The sequence below is a fragment of the Aricia agestis genome, chromosome 15 (genome assembly GCF_905147365.1).
Source record: "Aricia agestis chromosome 15, ilAriAges1.1, whole genome shotgun sequence".
NCBI classification, from domain to species: Eukaryota; Metazoa; Arthropoda; class Insecta; order Lepidoptera; family Lycaenidae; genus Aricia; species Aricia agestis.
In genome coordinates, this window is record NC_056420.1 from 13123111 (window position 1) to 13131557 (window position 8447).

Genomic DNA, 8447 nt, shown 5'->3' on the forward strand with positions numbered 1-8447 from the left:
CTGTATTTTAAAATTCTTAACCTTTTTAAAACTACCTGCAGTTTGTCAAACAATTTTTATACTTTTTAGCTTTTTGTGTGATTTAAAAATTATTAGCTTAGCGCTTAATCTTTTTTGACAAGCTGTACAATGTTCTTAAAATCTAATCTACAGCTCCATTTAATTATTTCACCCTATTAAGCGCTACTTATTTGAGAGTTAATTATAATAAGCTTATGTACTCGTAGAAGTTGTTTCGTTTTGAATTTAAAAGTTACCGACCTTCGGCTTCGAACCGATCTGCGGCTTACTGAGTTCAACACAAACATTGACTTCCCGAACTCTTAATTAAGAGGTAAATTTTAATTAATAACTTAATTAAATATTATGTATCTCTAACTGGCGGGTACAATCTACACTAATACAGTGTGTTAGTGTAAATACCGTTATCCTTGAAACCATCAAATGAGCCCGTCAAAATGAACAACTTTTTCTATGAGAAGTGAGAACAATGCTGGGAACTCAAAAAAAATCCGTCTATACCATACGAATGCCCGGATCGGCAATTTGTATGGGTATGAAGATGGATTTTTTTGAGTTCCCAGCATTGTTCTCATAGAAAAATGGTATTGTTTACACTGACACACTGTGTAGTAAAGAGATTAAGTTTGGTATTTTGTTTGTATGGGGTAATCTCTGAAAATGCTTGTCCGATTGCAAAAAGTTTAACACCAATAAAAAGCTGGTGTGTTCCTGAGTGGCATAGGCTGTATTTAAAGTATAAATAGTGATGTTTTTCCTGATGTTATGTCGTTCTCAGAATAGTTCATAGGCTCTTTTAATATTTTTTTTCCCGTAGTGCTTCCCCCTCTTGTTCGGACATTAATTATTGTCATTACAATTTGGCTGTCTCCCGCTTTGTTTGGGCAGGGAAATTGGATATCTTCTACTCCTACATATTTTCTTCTGATTAATTTCGTTGCGGGACCCAAGACAGATTTAGCTTGTCCCTCGGGCATCCCTGAGATCATATCAAAGGGTTTTCGTGGTTGGTTGCCACTGTTGATCCTGGCGACACAGGAGTTGGAGTGGTGGGAATGTGAGGTGGGCCTTTTGCCCGTTAAAAAAAGGCTCTTTTAATTCTATTCCACGAACGCTGCACAAAATATTAGTCCAATACGTGAACAATATGAACACACCGTGTGAGTTCCGGACATTTTAGGTGAAAAATACCCGACAAAGTGACTTTAATTATTCAGCTCTGTCAAACGCTTCAACATCCTGTATATCGGTGATATTTCACGCGGTGTCAGTGCAAATATTTTTTTACGATACAAGTTTTATAGCATCTATTCCATCGATTCTAGGTCGTGTGCAGCATTAAAATTTTAAAATCTACAAAAATTCTATGATTCTTTTGTATTTCTAGTACCTATTCAAAATATTTCAACTCTTTCGAATTACCTCGTTAAAAATATTTTTTAACTATTAATAGATTGCGAAATCACAATTTGGATACTAATAAACTATAGCAGTGTTTTTCACCTGTGGGTCGCAACTTCCGTAGGGGGTCGCCAGAGAACAAGATAACTATTTCAATAAAAAAAAACAATAACGATTAAAAATATCGGAGCAGTAGTTTCAGAGATTACCTCCTGCAAACAAACTTATTACTTTAACTCTTTATAATATCATTGTAAATGTAGATAAAATTAACTTTACATGATTTTTTAACATTAGACTTTAAATTTTTGAAGGTTACGGTATTGAGTGGCCAAACGCATAATATTATTTTATTTTCAATTTGTAAAGAGGGTCGTAAAAAACTCTGAGATGTTGTGTATTTTTTTCAGTAAATGAATTATTCAGAATTAATATTATAAATAGTTATCCCAGATTTACGAATTTCTTAATAAAGATATCTTATAATTACTAACGACAGTTGAAAGATTTGACCCACAATTGTCCAAACTTGGCAATGTTCGCAGCTAAATCAAAGAGTCTTCTAGAGTGGTTTACGTCTTGTACTTTCAGTACTACAACTTTTCTACCTCAAATATGGCCTCTATAACCACCACATAAGGACTACTCGCGTATGACTAGAGGTAAAATAAATCTGAAGGGTCTACGTTGGACTGCATCCAAATGGCGAAGCCGAAGGCCTGCGCCCTTGATGGAAAAGTATTTCAATTATTGGACGAGCAGACGTATCGCCTGATGGTACAGCTGCTGGCGTACAATGACTGGATGCTGGACTATGACGGAATAAATAACTTCAGCACCAGTTTAAAACTAGAAAGAAAGTGTCTTACCCGATTTTAATGAAAGTTCGTATGAATTAATTTTGAGTCCCGAGTAAGGACCTAGGATAATGTTTATCACCATAGAATACTGCGTGAAATGTTAATGGTTGTTTTCCCGCAATAAAATGATTCTATCTTAGGTCCACTTGCGCAGATCCAGGTTAAAGTTAATACCAGGTGTAGTGTGTTGTCTCTTACATTCTTCAAATATTTTACGAAAGAGATAACGTTTAATCCGGGGTTAACTTTAACCCAGGTCTGCGCAAGTGAGCCTTAGTAGTACAATAGATTTATGAAGTTTTATTTATGCAAATCATAAAAAATTCGGCCGGGTCATAGCCGCTCGCGCCTATCGGCAAAAAGTTTCCATAGTGCGTCATACAAAATATTTTTTATTTTCAAAAAATAACTTGTACTAAAAAATAATAGTACTACTATAGTCTATAGGTAAATCGTTCTGCTGAAAACAACCACTAAAATTTCACGTTGTATAGTAGTTTACGCACAATTAACTTATTTCTGCGTGAACGAAAAATGAAACGGAGATCATCCAGTAAGAAAAAAACAAAGTAAAGTACTTAACTATTACAGCCAAAAATTTAGCTGTATTTGTTATATAACTAACGATATTATATTGTATGTGAAGAGCTGCGAAAGAGTATCAGTTTTCAAATCGCCGGGTGTTTAGTTATTTTAACGGAGCTGTGTCATCAAACGCTGTTCCGATGGAACTACAAAAACTCCATTTTGTTTTTCCGATAGTGCATTTATAACGTACGACTTGGATTATAAAGTTTTTATGATCGAAATAACAAGTCTGGTAAAATTTTGTTCTAATTTAAAAAAAAGTTACGTTAATCACCTCGCAGAAGTTATTATAAAGAGAATAAGTTTTTTGCATCGAAAAAACCCCCAAATTACTGTGCCGATTTTTTTTAAATAAATTTGGCATAGACATAGAGTAGACATAGGATACATTTTAATTGCGGCAAAATATAAATATATTTACGACTAGATAAACTAGACTATAATTAATAGTTAATCTCTGATTCTTACCCGGTGAGAATGCGACCAACTGAAATATTAACCTAACACGCATAAAAACAGCTAAAAATCCTTTAACAACGTCAATAAGTTTATGAAAAGCGAGAATAAATTATAATTCATATTTTATCAACAAAAAGTCGCATCGTTCGCGTTACGTTACATAATAAAAGACAACGTTGAAAACCAGTTACGTTCCGACACGGAAATTTAAACCTTAAATCGTGTTAACAGAGCGTATTTTCTCTTGAATTTTCCCGCTAATTCTCCATGAATGACACATACGAAATGTTTCTCGTTTAATTGTTATTTGTTTTTTGTAGAAAATGATGAAATTACGGACCGTAACGTACTGTTCCTCGTTCCTTGTGCCCGCTTTCTGTCTCACTAACAATCCCTGACGTTTATTTTAAACGCCTGTTTGAAAATAATAGCTACGCTCGCAATTGTGACTTGCTTTTTATTTGACAAAAAACATTGATTCATAGATAGAGACTTTATTTGGTGGGCTTATATTCAATGTTAGTCGTGATCAGCTGGGTTTGATATAACCCTACCAAATAACGTAGATCCGTCAGACTGGCTGGTAAATCAATACTAGAAATGTTTCAAGTGTTTCAATTTTAAATAAACTGAATAGGTTCGACTACAATGTTTTTGGTAGTTTTACTTTAATCCAAAAGACGAGTAGAACTACGATTTAAAGAGAAAAATTTAACAATATTATAGTAACAATATCTTTTAACGCTTCACACCACGTCAGGTACTTAGCATAAGGCAAGACACCTTAATACTAAGTACCTAAAGGACTGAAAGAAGGAAGGAAATATAAGAATTTAGGGCGAAAACGTATATCGTTATTAGAAAACGCTTAGGGAAGCCCGCTTAGACAATTCCCGGTACAAAATACTGGCTGACGTGGCCGATAAATCGACTTCTTTACTGATTCGAACCCACTTACCACTAACTATACTTTATTTTCACAAAATTTCTCTTACTCTCCGCCTGTTTTAGCGAGGCTTTTTGCTGAGCAATAAAATCTCTCTTAATAATATAACCCAGCCTTTTCCAAAGTGGGCGATAACGCCCCCTTGTGGGCGCTGAAGGCCTAAAGGGGGGCGGACCCAGAAAAAAATGGGAGCGTTGTGTAGAGCTTTTAATTTAAAAGAAGGTGAAACAAAGGGGGCGGGCCCCAAACATTTTTTTTCCATAGTTCCCACTTGGACAAAATAATTTTGGGAACCCCTGATATAACCTGATTGGCCCCAACCTATTAGGTTTTTCCAGCATATCTTAGAGTATTTTTAAGGAAACGAGCAGTAGGACCACTTGATGGTAAGTCATAGCCATCGCGAGAGGATACTCGCAATACTAGAGGAGTTTCAAGTACACCTCCAGTAATCCCTATGCCCTTGCTAGACACAACATACTTACAGCATACTTGTTTTGTTTCATGCTGAGTTTCTGTAAGGCCGTTGCATTTATTTGGTCGAGACTCGAGCCGACCTATTTGTGATGACTGATGAATCATAAATCTTCAACATTTCAAAATCAAAATATTTATTTCTAAATAAGTTAACACTTTCAGAACGTCCCTATGAGGTATTTAAAAGCTTCTCATCAGGTATGTCAACTAAGATATTCTTAAGTTTCTTTTCCTGTTCTGCCAATCTGAGAGAGTTACGGACTAAGCAGTTAAGGGGTTCTAAGTTCTAACTGTTAGAGCCCCTTAACTGCTTAGTCCGTAACTCTCTCAGATTGGCAGAACAGGAAAAGAAACTTAAGCTAACAACCTCAACAGTTTAAAAAATAATTTTGATGAACTTACTGAAACATTAATTTCAGAACTAAAATCACTTTCCAAAGTACAGTACATTCAAACTCTTGTTACTGTTAGTACAAAACCTTTTGTAGCTGCAAAAGATTTTGAACTAACAATTTTCTGTGTAAGTGAATTTCTGTGCAGGCATTTTATTTTAAAACCTTGCATACATCACTCGAACGTAGCCTCATTTCGCTAAACTTATGACTTTTACAAATCTATTTGTATTTTTAAAAATCGGCCATTTTTGGCACCGTAGCTGCGAGTACCTATTTGGAATATATCCAATACATTTTCAAGTTGGTGCCTTTCACACGTAACTGCGTTTTTATGTAAGTTAACTGCATTTGAATAGGATGTTTGTTAAGACATCTTACATAATACAGAATAAAATATTTGTATATTATTACTCTATGAATTTACAAGCACAATATATCAATATATATAGCACAGTATATAAGCTTATTAATATAATAATATTTAAATGTTATACATTAATGCGAGAGTGACTGTATGTCTGTTACCTCCTTACGCTGAATTAATTTAGATGTAAAGTGTGTACTTTAAGGACTGCAGGGAAAGGACGTAGGATAATAGCAGTTTCCTTAAGAAACTGATGAATGAATGAGGCATTTTAATTCAGTATTTACATACTTTATCCTTATTATAATATTATGGACGCTGTTAATCATAAATTGTGATTTGTGTATCATCCCACAAAAATTACGTATTTAGATATGAATTCAGTCATGTTAGCATCTCCGCATTCATAACTCAACAAATGTGGGTTAATACACAAATGCTTAACAGCGAACATATAACATATTTTCAACGTTACCATTATTCCAGAACCGCACCGCGACTCGTCTGAATCGCCGTTCCCAGCCTTCGCTAAAACTTCAGGATGAGAGATGGACGTCATTTCTCTCCAGCTAGCAATAAATGTATACGGTCAGATACCTTACCCTTGTGGGATAAGGATATGGACCCCGTATGGCTGACGGTGAGCAATATTGTAAATGTAAAATGCAGATTGCGATGATTCAACCCTCTTGCCATAGTAAAAGGAGGGGAAGTAAGTGATCTTCGGCACCGCGCGCGGCTTGTATGTGTGCGCCATAGTATAAATGCGTCGCCACGTACGGCACACAACAAAATCTCGGCGGTACCAGCCTAGTAAAACTGGCCGAGATTTTGTTGTGTGCCGTACGTGGCGACGCATTGATACTATGGCGCACACATACAAGCCGCGCGCGGTGCCTTTGTATAAAGATAACTTACTTCCCCTCCTTTTACTATGCTCTTACTGCTGCACTCAGAGACGAACATTATTTACATAAAAGTTAAATGTAATTAATTAATGACAATTTTGATTAAGTACTTACTCCATACATTATCTGTCAAACTCTTCATTAAATTGAAGGTTAATCATAGTTAAATGTCTCTGAGTACGGTAGTTAGTAATATAAATATCCAATATAAAATGTGTAACCAAACTGAGTGATAATAATTTGGGGTGTGTATGTGTCTCTTATATCTAAGAGCTCACTGTGAAAGTAGCAGCATTAGAAAAGGATTTTTTGTGATTTGTCCCCCAAGAGTCCCGCGTTATGGATTTTTCCAAAGTTGAAAGTTACTCTTTCAGAGCTGCTACTTTCACAGTGAACTCTATATAGGGAATTAGGGACCCATACACACCCTAAAGTATTATCACTTAGACCCAGTATACGTTAAAATTTTACGATTTGTCTTCGTTCGTTCTTGGCTGATACGTTAAGAAAATGGCTTGGCAGACAGGGACAAACTACTGTATACCTACATTATTTTTTTTATGAAATAAGGGGGCAAACGAGCAAACGGGTCACCTGATGGAAAGCAACTTCCGTCGCCCATGGACACTCGCAGCATCAGAAGAGCTGCAAGTGCGTTGCCGGCCTTTTAAGAGGGAATAGGGTAATAGGGGAGGGTAGGGAAGGGAAGGGAATAGTTGAGGGTAGGGAAGGGAATAGGGTAGGGGTTAGGGGATTGGGCCTCCGGTAAACTCACTCACTCGGCGAAACACAGCGCAAGCGCTGTTTCACGCCGGTTTTCTGTGAGAACGTGGTATTTATCCGGTCGAGCCGGCCCATTTGTGCCGAAGCCATCTCTCCCACGTATTATATCAGAATGATACAATATTATAGTGTTAGTTTTTAGTAGTTATGTTTTTATTAGTAATGTATGTTAAATACGCACTTACAGCAGCCTGGGGTATTTTTAGTACCAAACCCTGAAACTCCAAATCATTATATTCAGCATACTAAACCGTCGCGGCTAGTCCGGCATAGAAACGTCCTAGCATACATTCTGTGTAGTTTAAGTAAGAAGCTAGACATGCAATACGAAACAGCTAGTGGTTAAATAAACGGCCAAGTGCGAGTCGGACTCGCGCACGAAGGGTTCCGTACCATAATATAGAGCAAAAATAGGCAAAAAATTGTGTTTTTTGTATGGGAGCCCCTCTTAATTTTTTATTTTATTTTAATATTATTATTGAATATTATAGTACACATAATATAACTAAGTACTTTGAGAAAAATTCAAGTACCTACCTCTTGCCATTATTGATATCGAGCAAAAAAGGCCAAAAAATCTCGTTTGTTGTTTTTTTTTTTTTTTATGATATAAAGGGGCAAACGAGCAAACGGGTCACCTGATGGAAAGCAACTTCCGTCGCCCATAGACACTCGCAGCATCAGAAGAGCTGCAGGTGCGTTGCCGGCCTTTTAATAGGGAATAGGGAAACATGAGAGGGTAGGGAATAGGGGAGGGTATGGAAGGGAATAGGGTAGGGGATTGGGCCTCCGGTAAACTCACTCACTCGGCGAAACACAGCGCAAGCGCTGTTTCACGCCGGTTTTCTGTGAGGACGTGGTATTTCTCCGGTCGAGCCGGCCCATTCGTGCCGAAGCATGGCTCTCCCACGTACAATGTATGGGAGCCCCCCTGAAATATTAATTTTATTTTGTTTTTAATTTGTATTTGACATTTGTTGTTATAGTGGCAACAGATATACACAATCTGTGAAAATTTCAGAAGTCTAGCTATAGCGGTTCTTCAGATACAGCCTGGACACAGACAGACGGACAGACAGATGGACAGACGGACAGACAACGAAGTTTTAGTAATAGGGTCCCGTTTTTACCCTTTGGGTACGGAACCCTAAAAAGAACAAAATATCACTTGTAACTCCGAGATTTATGAGGGTAGTATGAAATTGCAAGTTTTATATTTTGTCTCAAATAAGGAAACATAAAAAT